The 24,644-nt window shown below is 43.1% G+C and overlaps 1 long non-coding RNA gene across 1 annotated transcript; it reads right to left on the reverse strand.

The window, feature by feature from the left end:
• Positions 1-4,074: 4,074 nt before the first annotated feature.
• LOC310761726 lies at positions 4,075-7,454 on the reverse strand. The gene is made up of 2 exons (XR_014547693.1): positions 7,185-7,454; positions 4,075-4,266 (listed from the first exon to the last, which is right to left on the reverse strand). It is a non-coding gene; the product is annotated as an uncharacterized lncRNA (long non-coding RNA).
• Positions 7,455-24,644: the final 17,190 nt, after the last annotated feature.

The following is a 24,644-nucleotide window of genomic DNA, read 5'->3' on the forward strand; positions in this document are numbered from 1 at the left end:
TTTGCGATCTGCCTTGCAATCCTTTTTTTAAAAAAGTGTGGGTTTTTTTAAAAAAAGATACATCTATTTGGGTTTCCCTTACAGCTGATCTTTTTGTAAATTCTTTTATTTCCATGGAAAACAGAAGGGCTCCTCAGATGTTTTCCACCCCCACACAAATATTACGGTGTTTCCTGATCTGGTGTCCTCCAGAGTGTTTTGGATTACAGCTTCCAAAACACTGTGCTAGCTGAGGCTGATGGGAGTTGTAGTCCAAAACATTTGAAAGGTGCTAGGTTGGGAAAGGCTGGTATATGGAATACATGGAAAAGGAAACAGAACCATGTTTCCTGGTCCTATCCCCAGTCTCCACACAGTCATTGGTACATATACAAGGTATTTCTTTTTGTGTACAGTTCTATCCTCTTGAACGCAAGCAACTAAAATTCATCTGGCACTAACAAATTTATTATGGCTTAACATTTTATGGATTTTGGGGTTTTTCAGAGGGTTGCCAACTTTTGATATAAAAAATACTCATCTGCTGCTCTCCTAGGACCTTACGTGGAGCTAGTTTTACCAAGAACACCTAGCAGGTTAGGGGAGAAATTTGCAGAAACATAATGAGTTGAGACGAAAATGATATAAAGTCTCTGTGTATGTGAAACTCAGTATAACAAAACACACCAGGTGATGCATGGGATCAAGTATAGTAATCAGTCAGTCTCTTATTAAAGTCCAAATAAAAGGAATTATGATGTAGAAATGTCATAAAATTATATTCGGTATGGATTTCTAAAAATGGGGCAATAACTGTCACCTAATAAATTCCATAGGAAGGCCGCATAAATGCCAAATGACTTGTGATTAAATCAGTAGCTTGTTAACACACAAGAAATCCACAGCCAATATATGTAGAAGTATAAATTAAGTATTGTAACTTCACTCAGACCAAACACGAAAGAAGCATATTGTTGAGGAGGAATTGTTTTAAAGTTCTGCCTTTCTCACTGGCTCTCCCCTGACCTGAATAATGGAACATCATAAGATTGTCAAAAGTCTTGGGATCTTTTGGAAATGTTGCAAATCATCCTCTTGGCTGGCCTTTGAAGCTAAGCATTAAGGTAGCAAAATAAAGGAAGTATCAGTGAACTTAAAAAAATATCTGTTCACATACACGCAAATTCTTGAGCTGTCTCTGTATGTTACTGGCATTTTAATCCCAGATACTGGTTACTTCCCTGAATGCAGTTTCTCTCGTAAGACCTGTCAAATAATGGCTGGTTGGCAAACCTAGATTTACCCAAGCGAATACTGTTGCCCTTGTTGTGGGGTGATGTAAGTAGGGCAGCTTCTGCTTCCTCCTTGGCCTGCCACTAACATCCCATCAGCCACTAAATGCAGTGTACAGGACTTGGGCAATAATTATAATTATTACTTTGTGTGGCATTGCTAGAGACAGGGCTGTAGTGCCAGCATGGCATAAACACTGCTTTCTGCACTGGGGGGGAGGGGGGAGGTGTGTTCAGAAAGAGATTTCTGTCTTTTGTTGGGGACTAATCACGGTTTGGCAAATGGGTGTTGGCCGGGGAAAAAAGTGCTTGTCTTTTACTTTCAGCAATTGTCAAACAGGAGATGCTGGCAAGCTCTGTGCATGTCATCTGTTTTTGGATATGAATTTGGACAAGATCTTCCAAAGCATCTAGATTTTCCACACACTTAGGCCTCTTACATTGCATAAGCAGAAATAAATTGCCTATGAATGCATACTTTTGGCTCAATAATTCCTTTGGCTACATACCATTAGGGAACTGGGGCTGACACCAACTGTGAACTTAACTCTTAGTATCCCTGCTCATAATGAATGGATGCAAATGTAGCTTTTAAATCTGGGGCGTAGAGTGTTGTGGTTTTGCACACGTTTGTTTCGAGAGGCACAGAAGGCTTCTGAGGTTGGAACCTGGTCGTGGGACTTGTTCTCCCTTCTCCCAGGCTGTTTGATTGGTGACCTTGAAGCATTTCCTTCTTCCTCTATAGCCTGGAATACTGCTCTGTTCCACAGATCTCTCTCTGTAGGGAAGTATTGCGTTGCTCATCCCACTTCTCCAAGTTGTGGGAAGTCCCATGGGTTCAGTGTTTACTCACTTTGGAAGGAAGTTGCTGGAAGCTTATTGGCCTTTTTTAATGGTTCTGTTTGCTTACAAATAAATGGGCTGAGCACAGGGAGAGCTGCAGTGTAAAAACACCAACAGACAGCCCAAGTTCACTGCTGTCATGTCAGATTTCTAAAGAGGCACCCGACACCCTATGGTACTTACAGAGAGCCCAAAGTCATCTCTCTCTCTCTCTCTCTCTCTGTCTGTCTGTCTTTCTGTTGCCCTCAAACTGTGGACCCCCCAGACATCATCATTTATTAAAGGACAGGTAGATACCAGCTTTTTGCCCCTGTAACAGAAGGGTGTCCCCCGCTCCAGCACCAATCCTGTAAGGAATCCCAGTAGCAAAGAGGGTCCCATTCAGGTCCTCTCTGCTGCCGCCACCCACTTAGTGTCACTTTGGGCAAGAGGCATGGGATCTGCTACTTCCTCACAGTGATCTCCGTGGGATTAAAGAAACAGCAGGCTGAACACTGGCTTGGCTATTTCAGTACATATTCCCACCTGCTCTCCCAGGTACTTGAGCACTGAGTAGCCTAGCCCAGACAGTCGAAGCAACATGGAAGACAACCAGTCCTTGAATGTGCCTAGAAATCAGTATAGCCCAGGAATCCAATCCAGCAATTTATTCAAAAGGAGTATATCAGCTGTGGGTTGGAGGATCAAGATGGACAAGGGATTGTTTGGCCCAGGGTGTTGATTGACAGGTGGCCAGGTAAATGCCCAGGGTCTTGGGGATGAAGCAAGCAGGGGAACAATGGCAGGAGGTGGGGGCTGTCAAAAGTGCGAGACAGACGCCTTTCCTCCAGGTATGCATTGAGAGTCATATCCTTCTCATCTATGCATGATGGAAAGCTGGGTAATCTCAAAGCAATGAGGTGGGTAGAGTGTAAGTGTACAGCAGCCCCAACAAGGATCCCCCCTTAAAGTAATAATAATACAAATAAAAATGTGCACCCAACCCCAAGACCCTTATTTATCATAATTATCCAACTTTCCAAAATTTTAACCCTTTTTGAGAAGGTTTGACCCCTTTCTGTTTTAACAATACAAATTCCACAAATATTTTCCATATTTCCTAGGAAGTTTTCCCAGTAAAGGGAATACTGAGCATTGAAGGTACTGTCATTGAGCAAGAGGGTTACAATACTTATTGCTTTTGGGTTTTCCTGAGCTTCTCTGTCCCCTTTTTAATTTGTGGTTTTCTCTTTTGAAAAGAATACAGTTCTCTTTTTGAAAGAACTTACTAAATTATAGTGCTGATGCAAAAGGCTGTCTGTTTCGTGTGTGTGTGTGTGTGTGTGTGTGTGTGTGTGTGTGTGTATGCGCGCAAAGACTTCAGATGATTTGGCTGAGAGAGGTGAGGAGATTATAATGAGCCAGGCTCTGGCATGGGAGAGCAAACAGACGTAATAATGCTGTGAACTTGTTTTCCAGCAACAGCTAATTTGGAATCGGCAACCTGCACAAAGAACATTAACACTGCTGACTCATGAAGAAAATCAAAATTATTTTTGTTGGCTAAGTCTCTACCCTTGCCCCATGCACATTTCTATGAGCTTGCTAGCCAGATCATGGGTTGTTTATTATTTTACCCCACTTCCAAATCATATCTGGCTGAATTAGATTGAAGTACCCTCATGTGAGTGTCTCAACACAGGCAATGGAACTAGATCTTTAGCTTCACACTACTTGCTATGGTTCAGTTCAGCAAACAAGAAACTTGGCGTTATGCACTTTAATTTCCAAACCAAAAAGGGGTTGTCTGTTTGGAAATTGCACCTCTGATGTTGTAGGGCCCAGTCTGAGATGCATGTGCTTGTGATTAAAATCAAAGAAGGTAGCCTGGGGGTCGTCTAGTCCAACCCCTTGCAGTGCAGGAATCTCAACTAGATCATACAAGACAGTTGGCCATCCAACCTCTGCTCAAACACACACACCACATAGCACAACAATTTATTATCTCAATAATTCGCTACTATCAACTTTGTATTTATTGCTTCAGCTTTCTCTTCAACTGGGTAATGTTTTAGATATCACATTTCCCTTTGTTCAAGATTAGATTGCCTCATTGGAATCCTTTGGTCAAATTCTTATTTGGCCTTCCTGTTCTTCAAACCTCCCCAACAACCTGCAACACACAATTTTCAATAGTTTGTTTGCTGCTGCCGATTTCTTGATTAGTTCTCTGGTTTTCTTTACCTATATACTTTACAAAGTTTAAACTCTCAGCGATTATTCTTTATCACTATGTTTTTGTGATTATGAAGCACAAATAATTTTGGTACGAAACCCCACTGGCATTTTATTCTTCTGCAGTACTCTTGTCATGATTCCAAGCCCCATGTCTTAATAGCGCTGGGTGCTTATCAAAACACTTGTGTTTTAGCTCTGCCTAGCATTATCCATTGACTTTAATAGATATAGTGTGGAATAGTTACTTACTTTAAAATATAATAATTTTATTTTACACATCTCTAGGTTTCTAAAGCTGGGCTGTTATATTAGAAGTTAACCTTTCCACAGATTACAAAAAAATGAATAATCATTTTCCTTTCCTCCCCCCCCCCCATTTTTCCCTTAATAAAGTTATTATTTGTTACAGTTTTCAAACTTCTGACAAAACATATCTAACCCCAGCTAGGGAGCAGTGGAGCATAATGGAGCTTCTGATCAGCCGCTTCATCCCAAGCCCTGGTGGCCAGAGTTAAAGGGAGAGGTGCTTTTTCCTGATTCCCTTGGCAGATCCACAAGGCTTTGGATCCAGTGATAGAGTCCCTTGACCTGTAGTCTGCAGCATGGCTTGCTTTCTTGAGTTACATCTTTTACATATGTCTTGAAGTCTCTGCCATGGAGTCACAGATTTTCCTTGGGACTTGTCTGTCAGCCTCAGTGCTCCTTGCCTGCAAAATGTCTTTCGATGATTTCTAGAAGATCTTCTAAATCAGGCTTCCTCAACCTCGGCCATCCAGGTGTTTTGAGACTACAATTCCCAGCATCCCTGACCACTGGTCCTGCTAGCTAGGGATCATGGGAGTTGTAGGCCAAAAGCATCTGGAAGGCCGAGGATGAGGAAGCCTGTTCTAAATCATTAACTATGTTATATACTGCCTTAGAACTATATATACACCTTGATTTGTTGGGCTCACCTTTTCACCCAGACCTTGCCAAGTCCCACTCCAGGTACACTCAAGTGCCATAATTTTGCTTTCCAATAAATGGAAGCCCTAATTCCTGCTGAGCTGTCTCTTTACGCTCCACAAAGGATTCCCCTCCACTCTTTACTCATATGTAAAAGGTAAAGGACCCCTGGATGGTTAAGTCCAGTTAAAGGCGACTATGGGGTTGTGACCCTCATCTTGCTTTCAGTCCGAGGGAGCCGGCGTTTGTCCACAGACAGCTTTCCAGGTCATGTGGCCAGCATGACTAAACAGCTTCTGGTGCAATGGAATACCGTGACGGAAACCAGAGCACATGGAAATGCCATTTACCTTCCCGCCGCAGTGGTACCTATTTATCAACTTGCACTGGTATGCTTTCAAACTGCTAGGTTGGCAGGAGCTGAGACAGAGCAATGGGAGCTCACCCCATTGTACAGATTCAAACCACCAACCTTCTGATCGGCAAACCCAAGAGGCTCAGTGGTTTAGTGACACTCTCCTATGTGGAATGTGCCATCTATTCTGGTCCTCGTAGCCCCACCTGAGAAGGCTGCTGATTCTGCAGCTGGTTGGTGGATGTTGGTTGAAAGAGACCTGATTTTGCTCCTGCAAAGCTCTCTTCCCTCTGGCTACATCCCCTTCCTCACAACTAAAACACAAATTAATTTCGGGTATTCATTTCTATCTAATATTGGGTATTGTTTCCCTGCAGTACTACCTTTGTGCCTGCCTTGTCCCCCGGAACATACATTAACCAGTTCATAAGCATTCAGTGTCTGCATTCATAATTTCATTGTTTGTTTGTTTTGAAAAATTGCTGCACATAACATTGTGTGTGTTTGTGTATTTGTGCATATGTACATGTTTTCCAACTCTCGCTATTCTCATCTGATTTTAGAAGTAGGGCTTCATGATTGTTGACAAAGTATTCAGCCAGGCAGGGAAACCCTCTGTGGTAGAAGAAATGACGCGCAGCAATCCAGCTTGCTTTGTGCGGTGGAATTTTCCTGCATTTCTGCTACATGAATCATTCTGACACTTGTACTGTTTTGATGATCTAGAAAAGTCAGACTTGCTTCCTACCTGTTAATGAGGCTAAAACTTCTAAGCCCCAGCGAGTGGCATTTGAAATGTTCCAACAGGCAACAACTAAATAACGAATTAAATAAAAGGGGGAAGAATCAGAGCAGCTAGCAGAGTTTCCCCCTGTGCCAAGCATTTCTCTGGTTGTTAAAATAAGGCTGCCACTTTCGAGACCACACTCATGCAGTGGCTAAGAGTGTGGTCCGGAAAGTCCCCAGTTCATAGGCTGCTCCAGTCATAAGTGATCTTGAGCCAGTTTTCAGATGGATACATTTGTCAATTTTGGCAGCACCAGATTTAGGGCGGTGCGGGTGGTTCCACTGCACAGAGTACTGAGCTGCAGGGGTGCAAAACTGAGAAGACCCATAATTGAGAAGATCCATTTTGGGGTGCCAAATTTTGGCCTCGCACAGGGCTCCATATTATGAAAGATAACCAAAGTCTGTCCCTGTTTTTCTCTGTTTGTTTGGGGTTTTTTTTTTTTTGCAAAATTTAGTTCCCCTCAATTCTATGAGCAAATTGTGTATGCATCTATATATGTTTAATCTCATGGAAATTTGTCAGCATTTTAGTGTAAATTTCTTCTAATATGTCACTTTCTGCATGCAGTTTTGACCAATATATACATTCTGCAACTAGCTTACCCTAACATTTTGGCATGTTATTTTCACAAATGTAGCATTTTTAGAACATTTCCACCCAATATATACATTTTTGTAAATTTTGTTTGACTGGAAAGTTATTAACACAAAATTCAGAGAATGAAGCTTTGAACAGGGGGAGCTAAACATTTATCAGTTACTACCTTCTGCCTTGTTCAAGCCGATGTTGAAAGACTCAGCTGTTTGAAATTGGCAACCCCAGAAACAGGTTCAGTGTTTTTTAAGTTTTCCAAGTAGCGTTGCTATTCAGCGATGGTGAATCACTGAGGTAACATTTGTCCAAACAAAGTAACGTACTTTCAGCACTCTTGCTACCATCTTATGGAAATGAAATACATCTACCAGGATGCTTTCCCTTGGCTTTTCACGACATGAGACTCACAGCATGATTCAAAATAAAATAATGAGAAGTCTCGCATAGCAACAAGAAGTGACAGCAGATTTGTTTAGGGCGTGCCTTATAATGAGGCTATGGGAACAGAAAAGTAATAAGGAAACACTGATGGTATCAGAAAAACACTGGATCAGATGATAGCTTCATATCTCTATAGCTACCAGTATACCCAGTTAAGTAAATACAAGTGTGTGTTTCTTTTTAAAATCCTCTGGAGAAAAATACACATGTATAAACAGAGTGAGAATTTTTTACTTTGTAGGTATCGCATAATCCCAAGTGAAGTTTTATAATTCATCTTGGCCACTTAATTAACAGCCTTTCATTACATCTTAATTAAATGTGCATATCTAAGAAGCTTTGTGCAGCTTTTCACAGAATTGCTACATTTTTCCACTTTCGTGCCTGGCAGATGGAATTTGCTGAGCTGCTTCAAACGTGCTTATCCATTTATTTTCCATTCAACCCAGTGGCGTAGTGTGGGTTGTCAGCACCCGGGGCAAGGCAAGTCATTTGCGCCCCCTGAGAGAGAGTGAGTGAGCCAGGTAGGGGCAGAGAGCTGTGAGTGCGAGCGCCCCCCCCAGATGTTGCGCCTGGTGCGGCCGGCCCCCCCTACACCCCTACGCTACGCCACTGATTCAACCCTAGTGCTGAGATTTTCCCATAGATCCTAAGTGGGGTGGGGTGGGGTGGGGCGTTAACAAGAAACATCCACCCATGTGGTTTATTTCTGGAAACCACAGCACAGTAGTTGTACCTGGCAACTTTAGCTATTATGAGTTGATAGTTGAGTGAATAAGGCATTAGAGATTGAGACTCCCAATCGCATGAGGCAACTGTCTGCAACCAGCCTCCTCCTATGTAGGTGCTCCTTTGAGGAATGTATGAGCATTGAGTGGGTGCTAAGAATATCAATAATCTTAAACTAAAAAAAAAGTAGTGTTGTAATAGTAGCTTGATATGATTTATGAACATCATTGAATAGGTGTAAAAAGCATAAGCTTTGGAGACTCTTTTCTTCTAAGCCCTCTTTCAAGCTCAGTGTTCATTGGCGAAGATATACCCCTAGTTGTGCTGTTGACTCATTGCTAGTTTACCATAGAGTCAAAACACTGACCTAGGACCTGGTCTAGCAGTCCTTCCAGTTTCCTTCACTTCTGCTCTAAGCCAGTGGATTTCTAGCAGTCTGCAGAAATTCTACCTCCTTTAGAATCTGCTTAAAACAATGAAAGAAGCAGAAAGCCAGGAATGTTTAATGAGTGCAGAGAGCCAAGACGAGGAAGAACTTTGATTCAGTTCACATCTAAAGGGAAATTTGCATAGTCTGCATTTTCCAAAACAATATGCTTTGAAATTCATACTTCTTCAAATTTTGCAATACAGTTCTTCAGCTTAGCATTGTGCACAGACATGTATACAGTGGTACCTCGGGTTAAGTACTTAATTCATTCCGGGGGTCCGTTCTTAACCTGAAGCACCACTTTAGCTAATGGGGCCTCCTGCTGCTGCCACACGATTTCTGTTCTCATCCTGAAACAAAGTTCTTAACTGGAGGTACTATTTCTGGGTTAGCGGAGTCTGTAACCTGAAGCGTATGTAACCTGAGGTACCACTGCATACTGAAGTGTGTATATAAATGCACACATTATTGAAAATATCATACTAAAATGAATTAGGAAAATCACACTGCAAAAAATGTTTGTTAGGCAAAATTGAGCACAGCTGAGGTGGGTGGCAGTGCCCCTTTCCCCTAATGGGCTAGCCTCCACTGACCCTTCTCCTGAGCATGTAACAACAGCCCAAGAGAAATTTAGCAAGTGAAGCTTTACCTGGGACAGAGGCAGAATCCTAGGAAATTCAACTCTTCCTCCAGGAATCTGCTTTAATAAGCTCAAAAAGTCTTATAGGGAACCTGCAAATGCTTGACTTAGCTGTGGCTTTCCCACTGGACTTACAGAAAGATCTTGTTCACATTGCACATTTCCCCTAGTGTGAGTGACAATGCATCTGCAAACACCCACACCCCAAAACAGAGCAACATGTGAATAAGCTGTTAATAAACGCCTCGTAACCGTTTTTACGCACATCCTTTTGTTCGCTGGTTTAAGCTCATTGAAAGTTGTCATGCTGCCTAATAGCCTCAGCTGTTGCATAACCATCAAGGTGTGGAACGAGTTTCCCTCAGGAGCTGGTGGGGCATGTACACATTCCACCCTGATCTCTTCACTGACGCAGCCTGGAGCTGAGCCAGATCGTTGGTCCGTCTAGATGACAAGTGGGCAGCCGGTGGCCCTCCAGTTCCTGTGGGGCACAACTACAATCATCCCTGACTACTAGGCATGCTGGGTGGGACTGATGAGTTGGAGCCCAACAGCACATGGGGGGGGGGCAGCGCACAGATTCTCAATCCCATTCCTAATCACAACAGTAATAAGGCAATCCTGGGTATGGTCGTTTTGTATTTGCAGTATTCTACCCACTGAATGAGTGACAGCTGCCAGTTACATAATACAATGGAGGTTTGTGTCAGTGGGCTGTTGAACATTCCCTGTAATACATATGCTCACAGAAATACTCTGTGTAGGCTGCCGTCAGATGCTACTTCCTTAATATCACCCAACACTTTTCAAGATATGTCCTAATATATTTCTAGCCGATTTAAGTGAAATAATGAAAAATCCAGTGTCTCTGCGGTTTCTGTGGGTCTCTGTGAAGCTTTCTCAGAAGCTTGTGCTAATCTGCAGCAATCAGACAATCTTATATAGTCGAAATGCTTTCGTGAAGGTCCCCGCCCTGAGACTTTTGTCTTACTTCTTCCCTCCCTTATGATGGTGAGCGAAGATTAGCAGCAACATTAGCAGCCGTAGTGCCATCATGGGAAACTTCAATCAGATACACCATTCATTTGAAGTAATTAGCATGCTTGTTTGGGAAATGGAGGTGAAAGTCAAAATTTTCCAAGTTGATATTTCTGAAGGAAGTACTTTAAAAAAATAATTAAACATTAAAACTGCAACTTACTTTCAAAATGTTTTGCATCAAGCCAAGAAAGAGAAGGTAGAGAATTTTATTTATTAGATTTCTATACCACCCTTCATCATAAGATCTCAGGGCAGATCACAGAATAAAATACAGGATGAAAAGAAGGAAATAAGTAAAACATCTGATCATCATGGACATATCTGTTTCTAAAAATGAAGCTTGGGGAGATGTCTCTGAGAGATTTATTACATGAGAAATCCACCTTGCAGCATTTGGAAAATCAAGAAATGCTTCAGGGCAGCTGACCATTGGCCATGCTGGTTGGGCAGATGAAAGCTGGAGTTCAACAACAACCAGAAGATGACAGGTTTCCTATTCCTGCCTTAAGGCAACACCTGGACAGGCTTGACGAAGGGAGGACTGTAGCCCAGTGGTGGCCTGTCTGATCTGCATGCAGAAGGTCCTGGGTAGGAACTCCAGGTAGGACTAAGAGAGGTCCCTGCCTGGAATTCTGGGGAGCCGCTGCCAGTCAGTTTAGACAATAAAGAGCTGGGTGGACCATTGTTTGACTTGGTGCAAGACAACTTCCCGTGTTCCTAACAGCTCTGGGTATTCAGATGATGCCTCTCAGTGGAGAAAGTTGCTAGCAGGTTGCTTTTTGATGCAGAGACCACTTGGGAATGTGAGGAGGTATTTATGGAGGTAACCCAGTCAGGAATTAGATTTAAAAGGGAGATGGAGGCAGAAGCAGAGGGCAGAGCTGAGCTTTGAGCTTTGCGATCTAAACACATTGAGGATGCAGGTGGGAGCACAAAGTTTGCAGGGAGGTTAGATGGTGTTGGCTATGTACTGAGAATCGACTCTGATTTGTCTGTGGGGAGGTTATATTATGTTGCACCATAGTGCAATTCATATATATATATATATATATATATATATATATATATATATATATGTATCATGGCTCTATGTACAATTGTTGTAGAGTGCTCTGATTTTTTTATGAGTAGCAGCACATTTTTTTTTAATATAAATAAATTATTTTAAAGGCTAAGAATTATTACTCAGAATAGGCAAATACTGAATACCAAGTTACCACCTGTTCAGTTGGGTCAACTTTTCTCCTGCAATCTTAGCTTCCATTTCAACTCCTACAAAATGTCCTATTTTGGAATCCACCCTTTCCCAACGACTCCCTTTGTGAATTTATTGCTGTGGGATTGGAAATCTGGTCATCTGTTTTAACACACAACCCAGAGCAGTTGGCAACACCTGCAGCATTACATAATATCTTTCCAAGCTTCTGATCTGTATTTTGTAACAAGATTTCTGCCCTATGGAAGATGCAAGCTCAGAAACAGGGAGCCAGAGTGGTATAGGGTTGTCTATGTGAGTGTTTTAGAGGAGGCTTTATGAATTTCTGGTTTGTACTGGTCTGTTAGGTTCTTCCAGTGCAATCCAGCTGCAAATGTCAGAAGGAACAATCATAGCTTTAATCCTTTGAAAAACAAAATCACATACACACAAAGCAACAGTGACTGATAATTGACAGCGTTAACCTATACTCTGTTTAAATAAAGTCTTTCATGCTTTCTGGTCCAGTCAACCCCAAACCTGTTTACTTGCAGTTATGACATTACTGAGAACAAGTACCCATGTGCTTACCCCATGCACAACCTTTGTGCATTTACATTCCAAAATGAGAGCATTTTCTAACCAGTGTCTACCATATGATAAAGAAAGATTTGGTGGGCATGACTGCTTGAACTTGAAAGCTGCAGTCTTTGGAAGTCAGCCCCATTCGTCAACAAGACTTGCATCTGAGAAGTTGAGTATATTTTATACTGGTATGGGAGCCAGAAGTCACAGAGGTACCTACATCATCCATGGAGACCTGAGTTCAAATCCCTACTCAAGCTTCAAAGCTCACCAGTCCTGAGAGATCTGCATTGGTTCCCAGGACGTTTCTGAGCACAATTCAAAGTGTTGGTGCTGACCTTTAAAGCCCTAAATGGCCTCAGTCCTGCATACCTGAAGGAGCGTCTCCACCCCCATCGTCCAGCCCGGACACTGAGGTCCAGCGCTGAGGGCCTTCTGGCGGTTCCCTCATTGCGAGAAGTGAGGTTACAGGGAACCAGACAGAGGGCCTTCTCGGTAGTGGCGCCTGCCCTGTGGAACACCCTCCCACCCAGGTGTTAAGGAAATAAGCAGCTATCCTATTTTTAAAAGACATCTGAAGGCAGCCCTGTTTAGGGAAGTTTTTAATATTTAATGCTGTATTGTTTTTAACACTTGATTGGGAGCCTCCCAGAGTGGCTGGGGAAACTCAGCCAGATGGGTGGGGTATAAATAAATAACAACAACAACAACAACAACAACAACAATGTAACCCTGGACCAGTCACACACTGCCAGTCTAGTCTACCTCATCAGGTTGCTGTGAGGGGAATTGTGGGGTGGGGGGAATGTATGTCATCCTGAGCCAGTGGCGTAGCGTGGGTTGTCAGCACCCGGGGCAAGGCAAGTAATTTGCGCCCCCTAACCCGTGGATTTGCGCCCCCTAACCCGTGGATTTGCGCCCCCTAACCCATGGATTTGCCCTAACCCCAGATGTTGCGCCCGGTGCGGCCCGCCCCCCCTGCACCCCCCACGCTACGCCACTGTCCTGAGCTCCTTGGAGGAAGGGTGGAATAAAAATGTAATAAAATAAGCATAAAGCCTCCTGTTATGGCAACATTGTCATGCACATCTTGTTCCCTGCCATACAGACACAAAGGCAGAGGTCACCAATGTGCTCTCCACCAGTCATCATCCCCAGCCAGCATGGCTAATGGTCAGAGATGTCAGGAGTTGTAGTCTAATAATATCTGACAAGCACCACATTGGGTACTCTAGTACTAAAAGCACAGGTAGAATTCTCACCTTCTGTTCTGACCCAATGATGGTCCCTGCTTCTTTGAAAGGTGCACTTGCAAAATATCATGCTACATCCCGTTCCTCAACATCATTGGGTAGTGACCAAGGAGATAGTGGGTGCCCTTTTGGTCTGTTCCAAACTTGGGTCTCCAACTGTTTTTAGACTACGATTCCCATCATCCCTGACCACTGGTTTTGCTGGTAGTCCCAAAACAGCTGGAGACCAAAGTTTGGGAAACCCTGATGTCTGTTCAAATTTGGCATCTATGCAAATACCTCTTTTTCAGGTTTAAAGGTAAAGGTAAAGGGACCCCTGACCATTAGGTCCAGTCGTGGACAACTCTGGGGTTACGGTGCTCATCTAGCTTTACTGGCCGAGGGAGCTGGTGTACAGCTTCCAGGTCATATGGCCAGCATGACTAAGCCACTTCTGGCGAACCAAAGCAGCGCACAGAAATGCCATTTACCTTCCCACTGGAGCGGTACCTAATTATCTACTTGCACTTTGACGTGCTTTTAAACTGCTAGGTTGGCAGGTCATCCCCAAATGCAGAGGGAGACTGGGCTCCCGGATATGCAGTAGTTATCTGGAAGCTGATATTTTAGCAGATCTGACATGTTCGCTATGCCTTGTTTCAAAATTGGCCAAATGAATTGGTTTAAGATTTTAATACAGGGATGGGAACCCTGTGGCCATCTGTATTTTGCAGCACTACAACCCCTATCATCCCTGACCATTGGCCACACCACCTGAGGCTGATGGGTGTTGGAGTCCAACCACAGCTGGAAGGTCACAGGTTCCCCAGCCTGCTTTAATGGAAGCGGACAGGTCCAGTTGACTCCTCCTTTCCTTCACAAGCATATCTGATCAGCAGCTAGTTTGTAAGCTGTAACAGTGATACTACATGGAAAAGCCTAACGGGTTTAGAAACGTAACAAAAAGGCCTTTTCTCAACATCACAGACTTTTCTCTTCCATCCCTTCACCAGCTGATGTGTTTTTGAAGGCATACAAGCATTTTACTTCAATCTGCAAGAAACATTTTTGAGTTGCTGGCTTGAATTTAAAAGAAAAAGAGAGGACTGGGTTGAGTCAATGCACCCACTACAGAGGAATAAAGGAAGAAATCTTGCCCTTAGCCTGACCTTCTCTGAACTGATGATTCAGCCTCTGTTACAGCTCAGAAGATTCTGGTATGCATAAAGAAGCACATTGTATGTCAAGGTAATTTCCATCTTTAGAGTAATCCAGAGCAGGAGGTGTTTCCATTTTAGAGGACTATTTAGCACAGCAAGCATCCGAGCCTAAAATAACTTTAAACCATTTTAATTCTGATGTATGCATATAGATCATAGGCAATGTTGAAGTTGCTTCAAATATCTCCTAGGCTTGTGAACTTCCATGCAGGGAGATCAATCCATGAAATATAAACGAACAATCAAGCACGTTGGTCACACAAGTATCTGTATTTCTGTATGAAAATGTCCTGGGAAGTGGCAGTTGAAATGGCTTCTTGGTGCATGGACAGAGCAGTGCATGTATACACAGCAAAACAGATGTACTGAGTTTGCCCTTTTTCCTATTGATGTATTCCTGGTTTGGTGTCCCATGGTGTCTATCTAGGCTAGCATAACAGGTCACGACAATTAAAAATATCTATAAAATTAGGTTGCTCTGATTCACAAGTTGTTTGTTTTCTCCCATTTGGCATTGTGGCTGCATTCCAGCTGGTTCTTATCTATGTTTTTGATTGCATAACATACTTACTCAATTTCTATCAAGTGCGGCTACAACAGGCTCTTTGAAGTTACCCTTATTCCACAAAGCACAGCTGCGTTTAAACAGGTCAAAAGCAATTTCAGGAGCAGTGGCGTCAGAAGGGAGGAATTTCCTAACTCGAGGAGCAGTATCAAAGTTGGGCATTGCTGTGGGAAAATGCTGGTGGTTCTGATAGCACCACTTCCAAGTTAGACACATTGTCTGGGAGCTTCAGGGTTCTCTTTCCTCGCTTCTTTCCCATGCTCTCCACTCACAATCCGCTTCCAGTCCCACAGAATTGGCACCAGGCAACGCCTTGCTTTTGCCAAGGAACTCTATATGATCATCCGCCCCTAGACACGCTGTTCTTTAAGGCTTATGTAACAATTGTGCATGTTAAAACAGTGTATTCAGCTCCAGGAGCGTCACAGAGTCTTTCAAAACGAATCTTGAGTAGGTGGAAATAGGCCACAGTGAGTGATGAGAACAATATTCTGAATCACTGTGATGAAGCTGACCCCATCCAGTTCTTTACTTAGATGTAGGGTGCTTCCAGTTGGGGGCTTTATGCCATAAACGAGTCAATAAGATACCACTTTTCTCTATGTATGTGTGGCATGCAACCAATTACACAATTTAGTCTTTGACATTTCATAGGTAAGCCCAGTGCTTTTTTTCCTTAAAAATTTTTTTAGGCGTCCTCTCATTTTGACTCAAGAAAATCACCATTTTATAGTTCAAATCGGGAAAAATAAATGCAGTAAATGGACAAAAGCACAAAGATTCACAAAATGTTTAGGGCTATGCGTACCCCTGTGTCCCTCCAGAAAAAAAATCACTGGGTAAGCCCCTGCTTTCCACCCACATGGATGAGCAGTCCTTGATAGGATGTTTCTGGCCCCTCCCTTTAATGCCTATTCTACACCCTCCACCACCTTTTCCCATTCTGGGCATGTACACTGCATCTGTGTATGCACACCTTTTAAGTTCCTACTGAAAGTGTAGAAGAGTCAACATACCCATTCCTAGTTATTGTATTTTTTGCTCTATAAGGCTCACTTTTTCCCTCCTAAAAAGTAAGGGGAAATGTGTGTGCGTCTTATGGAGCGAATGCAGGCTGCGCAGCTATCCCAGAAGCCAGAACAGCAAGAGGGATTGCTGCTTTCACTGCGCAGTGATCCCTCTTGCTGTTCTGGCACCTGAGATTCAGAGTATTTTTTTTCTTGTTTTCTTCCTCCAAAAACTAGGTGCGTCTTGTGGTCTGGTGCGTCTTATAGAGCGAAAAATACGGTATGTTCCCCAATGGGCAAAATGAAGGGTTGTGCTTTGTGTATGGGTAGGAAGAAGGGACAACATTCATTCATTTCAATTGGTAGTTTGTTTGTTTGTTTATTTGTTTGTTTGTTTGTATAAAAAATACAGAGGTCTTCCTCAAGTTTGATTGGCAACTATACCAAAAGAATGCCAACGATACCAAAAATCCGCTAAAGAGGTCTTGTGGAAGACTTGTGTATTATTAAGTGCCAATATATGCACTGCAATTTTGGCCTCTAAGTGATCCCCCACATGTGTTAAAAGAAGAGCTCCTCTGAACTGGGTTGTTGAAATATCCATATGCCTTCAGCATGCAGCAATTGGTGGAAATAGGCATACTTTTATTTTTTCAGCTGCCAGAAACAAAATGGTTAGGTTGGACATGGATGAGGAGCAGACACAAGCAGGGGAGTGGCAAATGGGACCACCCACTGAAACTTCATCACACATATGACAAACCAGCCATACCAAATGAGCTTCCACGCCAACAGTCACTGTGGGTGTATAATGGGTGGTTTTTACTTAATGGATTTTCTGGCTTTGGGCTCATCTACACTTCCATGATTTCTTCCACTTGTCCCATGACTTCTAGGCATGGGTATGAGAGGTTTTTCTTTTGGCCCTCTGCTTTCCCTGGGGAAAACCTGTTGTTTACTTCTAAATCAGAACAAACACCAATCCACAGAAGACCTGATTGATATTTGTTCTGATTCAGCAGTAAAGAGCAGGCTTTCCTGGGGAAAGCAGCAGGACCCAAGAAAAATCTCCCTGGACCCATGCCAAGTGTTGATGAACTCTAAAATGTACCCCCCCAAAAGCATGGGTTGGCATTTTGATGACAGGAGGACAGTGCAAAACACTTGTGTGCATGAACAGCAACAATTCCACAATAAACCACCAACTGGAAGCAGCTTTAGAAAAGAATAATGGGGTCCTGCAGCCAATAAGTATCTAAGTGGTTAGTTCCAGTCAATGTGTGAATTGTCTACCTCCTTAGTGTCACCAATCAACACTGTTTAACAATCCTACAGTCTTGCCTGTTCACTTGTTTCAAGACAACAGCGCATAAACTCACACACTGTGAGAGTTTCCCCAGAAGAACAGGGATGGTCTGGGAGTCCGTTGCATGTCAGAACCTCCATAGAAATACATAAATAAAATACATAAATTATGATTGCAAAAACTGGTGATGGCTATTTTTAACTCTGCATTTTTATGTGATATTTGGATGGCTGGGGATTATTTAATTAGCATATGCAATTGTTAGTGAGCAGCATTGTCAGACGTTCTGTCATTTCTGGGGGTTTCTTCTGCATGCTTTCATATGGAAAAGAATTGCAATTAGAGTATAACATCACATTTTAAAATGTTGTGATGGTACACAGGTTGGGGTGTACCAGGTTGGGGTGTCGTTGTTGTTTTGGCATCTCCCCCCTCAGAACAAACTGTCATAACCAAAACGTAATGACTGCTGGTATCTTTACTTGGTAATAAAATATCTGTTTCTGTTGACTTCTGTCTTCTGTACCTGTTCATTAAGCCTTATCTGAAGCCATGGGCTCTCAGTTTTCCTTTGGGTCACATCCACACCATACATTTAAAAGACATTCATACCACTTTAATGGTTATGGCTTCCCCCCAAAGAATATTGGGAGCTGTAGTTTACCCCCCCCCCCAGCTGCAAGTCCCAGCACCCTTAACAAACTACAGTTCCCAGGATTCTTAGAGGGAAATCGTATGCTTTAAATATGCTTTCCTGTCCCCAGAAACATGGGAGCCAGTGGGCCCAGCATCACAAGCTTGCAAGGGAATGGGGGCAGCGGGGAGGTGTCAAGCTGGCATTGGAAACAGAACCCTGGACATAATTGCTGAAATAGCAAGAGAACTGACCTTAAGGTAGCCACGGGCTGCCAAGAGCTGGACAGGATGGGTACGTTACCATCACCTGCACTATAGTGCCTGCAAATTCTTATGGTGGGCCTCTGGAAGCAAAGGAATACAGAAAGGTTTCTTCTGTCGAATCAGATCCATTTCACTCAATATTGTCTAAGCTGATTGATAGTGACTCTCCAGGGCTTCAACCAGAAATCTTTCCCTAGAGATGCCAAGGATTAAACTCTAAGATTTTTGCATGCAAGCCTTGTGCTCTCCCACTGAGCTATGGCATACCTGTCAGCTGGCCTGCTTTAAGCAGGACATCCCGAATGACAGAAGCCATCCTGGCTTCTGATTGGCTCCCAGGATGTCCCATTTTAGCTCCTGCACTCTTCTTGGTAGACTGGTGGAGGGTCTGCTCCTGGAAGCACGTGCAAGGTCTGGTTCCTAGGATCCTAGCTAGGAAGAGGGAGGGCTTGTGCTGCCCAGCAAGCATTCCACTCCTGGCTTCTGTTAGGGTTCATCGCCTTCTTTGTTCCTGGCATTTGGTGCTTGTAAACAGGAAACTGCAAGGACGGCATGTGGAATCAGATTCTTTCTGGATCCTTTCTGGACAACATTATATTAAATCTTCAGTTAAAGATATCTGTGTTGCATGGTGATGAGATATTAGTACAGTGGTACCTTGGTTCTCAAATGCCTTGGTACTCAAACAACTTGGAACCCAAACACTGCAAACCTGGAAGTAAGTGTTCCGGTTTGCGAACTTTTTTCAGAAGCCAAACGTGCTCCGTTTTGAGTGTTACGCTTCCAATTTGAGTGCCACACTTCTGTTTTGAGTGTTATACTGGCAATTTGAGTGTTGCACTTCCAATTTGAGTGCCACACTTCCGTTTTGAGTGTTATGCTGAGGTCTGTCTGGTTTTGCTATTTATTTTGCGTTTTTGTGGCTCTTTTGTGTGTGTGTGACTGTGTGGAACCCAGTTCAGCTACTAACTGAATGATTGTGTGACTGCAGTACATTGTTTATTGCTTTCATTTTATGGATCAATGGTCTCATTAGATAGTAAAATTCATGTTAAATTGCTGTTTTAGGGGTTGTTTTTAAAAGTCTGGAATGGATTAATCCATTTTGCATTACTTTCTATGGGAAAGCGTGCCTTGGTTTTGGAACGCTTTGGTTTTGGAACAGACTTCTGGAACGAATTAAGTTTGAGAACTAAGGTACCACTGTATGGTTACTTGAGATGATTTCATTTTCAGGTTGTATGTGGTAAGGATAATCTCCCTCTGTCTCCCTCACTCAGTCTCTCTCAAGAGTTCAGGGTCCAATGTCGTTCCTTATTTCCTGGATCTCTGCAACCTCTTGTTGTGCCTATTAACCAGGACATTTGTATGATGCAGTGCCTTGCATTAGCATGATCCTGATTGGTGCTTCTGGGTGCTACTGTAATGCAAATAACAATAATTAACTCCAGGGTTGAGAAAGGATTAGACTAGCCCAATCAAAGTGTGTAGCAAAAGTGGAAGAGACTGAACATTCACTGGAGGATAGGATTAAAATGCAGAATGGATTCTGGCAAAATGATGAATCAGAGAAATTGTGTGACATGCATTAAAACAACAACAACCCAGAGATCAAATGCAAAACGAGCTGACAGCAAAAGGGAAGGAATGACTGGGGTCCTAGTAATACAATAGGAAATGGATAGTTGGCCAGGCAGCTGTGTGGTGGAGAGGGGGGCACATTTTGTCTGAGTTGGTGATGTTCCGTGGCAGCAAAAGGCACAGGCCATCCTAGGCTGTATTAATAGAACGTCTCATGTCAGATAGATGAGGATTCTCTCTAGCTCTGGTTAATATGCATATAATCCGTTAAAAAGAAATGAACATAAATAACATTCAGAACCGAAGAAAAAATAGAATGAAAATTAATGCAAAGATCTGGAACAAGATACCTCCAAGTAGGTGAATTTCAAAGAGGTAAAATGATGGTTGAGATCTGCTTTCCACATTCGTCCTACCAGTGCTCCAGCAAGTTGCAGCTTTGAGTAAAACTGTTAAATGGCAAGAACGTTTGTCACATGCTTCCATTCACAAGCTGGACACCTAGAAACTGCTCGGCATTCCCAAATCTGAATTCTGAGCATATACATAGAAGGGGTCCGATACTGAGTCAGACCATTGGATCCATCTAGCTCACTAATGTCTATACTAAGTGATTGGCAGTGGTTCCCCTGAGATTCAGGCAAGGGACATTCCTATCCTGGAATTAAGACCCATTGCATTCAATGGGATTTACTTCCTAGTAGACATCCATAGGATTGCTTTGTAAGGCTGCAATCCTATGCACATGTGCCAAGGATTCATTAGATTCATTAGGGCTTGTTGTTGTTGTTTAGTCATTTAGTCGTGTCCGACTCTTTGTGACCCCATGGACCAGAGCACGCCAGGCACTCCTGTCTTCCACTGCCTCCCGCAGTTTGGTCAAACTCATTTTTGTAGCTTCGAGAACACTGTCCAACCATCTCGTCCTCTGTTGTCCCCTTCTCCTAGTGCCCTCCATCTTTCCCAACATCAGGGACTTTTCCAGGGAGTCTTCTCTTCTCATGAGGTGGCCAAAGTATTAGAGCCTCAGCTTCAGGATCTGTCCTTCCAGTGAGCACTCAGGGCTGATTTCCATTAGGTCTTACTTCTGTGTATATATGCAAAAGTTTGCATTTACTCAGAAAAATTCTACAAAATTAAGAGGATGAATAAGTGGGCTCATTACTGGACACATTCCCTTAGTTTCTTTTTCTTCCTCTCTGCTTTTGGCATACCATGACTGAAACAAACTGAACCACTGTGTAAGAAACACTGAGATAAAGACAACCCTGACTTGATTCTGGATTAATTTACCAAAGCCCCCAAATTCTATTCAAAGCTTGTCATCTTAGGTGGCAAAGCCTGACTTATCATTTATCCCTTTAAATCAGGTTGATCTCATAAGTATATACTGAAGATATGAGCATTGATCTTGATCCTGTTCAGTTCCATCCATTTTCATCAGAGTTATAATCCAACAGCAGAGCACAGGAGTGGCAGGAAAGCTTGCCTCTTTCCCTAGACTTTTAGCAATATCTTACCACTAGCACAGTTGCGATGTGTTTTAGGGCTGTTTTAAATTTAAATGTCATTTTATTATTGTGGCAGACTCCCTCTGGGGAAAGTGCTGGTCGTAAGTCTGAAGCAATAAATAATAGCTGTATATTATTTGCCATTATCTTCTGCATGGAATGTGGGATGAATTATTGTTTGGAGGCTCTTCTCATGATTGGGCTGGAACTAAGGAACCAGCGAATCTGTTCTTCTTTCCACTTTAGAATCACATAATTGTAGAGTTGGAAGGGACCATGAGGGTCATCTAGCCCAACCCCCTGCAATGCAAGGCCAACATTTGACAACCTCCCCCCCCCCAGCAATCGTGGTGCCTTCCCAAAGTCAGGTAAGGGGGGCTCTGGGCTTTGGGAAGGAGGCACGAGGCTCTGGCAGGATCCTAGAGCCATCCCACCTCCTTTGCAAATGCACTAAATAGGCTTTGGAAAAGAGGCAGAAGGACTCTAGGACCCTGTCAGAGACCTTGTGCCTCCTTCCCAAAGCCCAGCACTTACTAGGCGTTGGGAAGGAGGCAGGAAAGCAGCCTCTGCGCCCTGTGTGGGGGAACAAGTTGTGCTGCTCTAAATCTGCCTGTGGTTCCTCATGTACTACCACTACCCCTGAAAATAATTTGTGTGAATGGGACCTTTTTTAAAAAAAACCAGGCCTAACTGCTGTGTAGGGAAGGGGTGGCAACTGAGAAGGCAGGTAAAAGGTAAAAGGTAAAGGACCCCTGGAAGGTTAAGTCCAGTCAACTATGGGGTTGCAGCACTTATCTCGCTTTCAGGCCGAGGGAGCCGACATTTGTCCACAGAGAGCTTTCCGGGTCATGTGGTCATGTGGCCAGCATGACTAAAACTACTGAGCCTTTTGGGCTTGTTGATCAGAAGGTCGGCGGTTTCAATCCCTGGGATGGGGTGAGCTCCCATTGCTCTGTCCCAGCTTCTGTCAACCTAGCAGTTCAAAAGCACACCAGTTTAGTCATATGGCAGAAAGAGAAGAAGTGAAGGGTGAAGAGGGAGAGAGAGGTTTAATAACCGTGTGAGAGGGAAGGAAGTGTTGTGGGTGTGTATGGGGGTGGATATGGCTTCCCCCCCTTTAACTTGGCCTCACCTACTACTGCACATTTACCAATAAGGGAATACAGTCCTGGGGTTGAACAAGATTCCCCAGCTCTGAATGAGGGAATGCATAATGCAGTCGTACAGTACAGCGGTACCTTGGGTTACATACGCTTCAGGTTACATACTCTTCAGGTTACAGACTCCACTAACCCAGAAATAGTACCTCAGGTTAAGAATTTTTCTTCAGGATGAGAACAGAAATTGTGCTCCGGTGGCGCGGCAGCAGGAGGCCCCATTAGCTAAAGTGGTGCTTCAGGTTAAGAACAGTTTCAGGTTAAGAATGGACCTTGGAACGAATTAAGTACTTAACCCCAGGTACCACTGTACACACACACACACACACACACACACACACACACACACAGGACATGTTCTTGTGCTTGCGGGTTTCCCACAGGTATTTGGTTGGCCACTGTGAGAACAGGATACTGGACTAGATGGGCCATTGGCCTGATCCAGCAGACCCTTTTATTCTAATATCATATCTGTACAGTGTTCTTCTTGGCTTTACAAACACAGTGACTATATGCAGCACTCCTGAAGTGGACATAAGACAATCACATAGAATTATAGGATTGTAGAGTTGCAAGGGATTCTGGGAGTTATCTAGTTCGGTCCATGCTTCCTGTGTGTGGTAAGAAATGCACACAATGCTGGCTCCACCATTTCTGGAATCAAACCCAATTGACAACTCTCTCCACACTAGCATTGTCTTTTGTATACATATTCCAGCATTTATTGTCTCTTAATTGCAGTGGGCTGCTATGTGAGGCATGGTACTCTCTGGACGTCATTAGGCTACAACTCTGATCAGCCCTTGCCAGCATGACCAATGCTCAGAGATGGTGGGAGGACACCATATTGGCTCCCCTTGCCTTAGAAGGTATGTTCTTATATATTAAAAACCCCTATATTTGCATCCTCTGCTGCAGCTGTTGTAAAGAAGCAGGAAGTGAAAAGAAGGTCCTCGTGACATACATTATACCTTGTGGTAGGCTGTATGGTTGAAGGAATGGTGTTGTGACCTGGGGCAAGTGAAGGTTGATTTTATCTGAGGCCCCAGACTGCTGAAACTGCAATTGCTGTAGCCATCATGCTGGGATGCAATGAAGAGATAAAAGTGAAGTAAGCTGACATGCACACATTAAACCTATATAGCCAAACGTAATTGCTCTACTGTGCCTCATTTTAAACTCTGCAATCTTCAAGGCTGCAATCCTGAAAAGAACAGAGGTCTAGATGTACAGGAGCATGTAGCAGAAGAGAATCCTGCATCACCAAGCAAGTGCAAGGTGGTACATGGTTGAAAAGAAAAAAAAACCACACCTGGGTATTCTAGTCACCCTGGCTAAATCAATTGCATTTCAGATCATAGGAAGCCCCCCTCCCTTTATATCTGCAAATCTCCTCGTTGCTCCCTTACCAGTTATGTATAATGCTTTTGTGAATCATCCATAACTCATTCCTCTAAATTTAAACATAAAATGGTTTTTTTGAAATATTGGGTTTGAAATCCCTTGTGAAAACACATAGTGTTTTCAGCTTTCCCTGAAGTCGTGCAATGACAGCTCATGTGGGAAAGCATTAGGGACAATGACTCCTGCTCGCTCCCGGAACAAAGTGAATTGTGTGGTTCTCGCTGGTATGCTTTACATTGTACTCAAAAGGCAGATAAACAAAGGAGATCTAGCTTTCCTACCTAGCGCAGGGCACCTCTTTGATTATGTGACAGTCTTCAGAATGAGCGCTGGTAAGCATTGCTTTTTTTACTGCCAAAGTGTCAGAATACTTTTTTGAAAAGTAAGAATAAATAGCAGTTGCTTACAGGCAATAAGGGATTTACAACCATAGATTTACATTTCCGTATAAGGAGTGGCTTGTGTAAAACCAAAGGATAGGATTTGAGTAATCTTGCCATACTTTGATTTCAAGATCTTCACATCAAAATCTGACATATGTAGGGATGCAAAAGTGAATCAGAAAGGAACTGTATTGGAAGAGTTATCAATCTGCAGCAAAAACAAGGAGTCTTGATTAGCTACTTTTTTTATTCTACCACATACTGTACGTAGAAATGCACCCCTCATCATACAATCTCTCCAG

The sequence above is a fragment of the Podarcis filfolensis genome (genome assembly GCF_964270895.1).
Source record: "Podarcis filfolensis genome assembly, chromosome: 4".
In the NCBI taxonomy this organism is placed as follows: domain Eukaryota; kingdom Metazoa; phylum Chordata; class Lepidosauria; order Squamata; family Lacertidae; genus Podarcis; species Podarcis filfolensis.